This window comes from Notothenia coriiceps, unplaced genomic scaffold (assembly GCF_000735185.1).
Source record: "Notothenia coriiceps isolate Sejong01 unplaced genomic scaffold, NC01 NC01_scaffold00027463, whole genome shotgun sequence".
NCBI lineage: Eukaryota > Metazoa > Chordata > Actinopteri > Perciformes > Nototheniidae > Notothenia > Notothenia coriiceps.
This window is the reverse complement of record NW_011360164.1, coordinates 98193-98439: the sequence shown is the minus strand read 5'-3', so window position 1 is coordinate 98439 and position 247 is coordinate 98193.

The following is a 247-nucleotide window of genomic DNA, read 5'->3' as shown; positions in this document are numbered from 1 at the left end:
CCTGGATTCTTTCCCCCCATTCTGTCTCTCATAGTTGAAGTGTACCTAGGATGAAAATTACAGGCCTCTCATCTTTTTAAGTGGGAGAACTTGCACAATTGGTGGCTGACTAAATACTTTTTTGCCCCACTGTACATGTTTTTATTGCCTGTGTTTTTTTACTTAAACACACTTAAAGGAAGGTTTTGCCATAATCATCTAACTATAACTCCTTAATTTAGTTTTAGCAGAAGATTGTTTGAGTTAC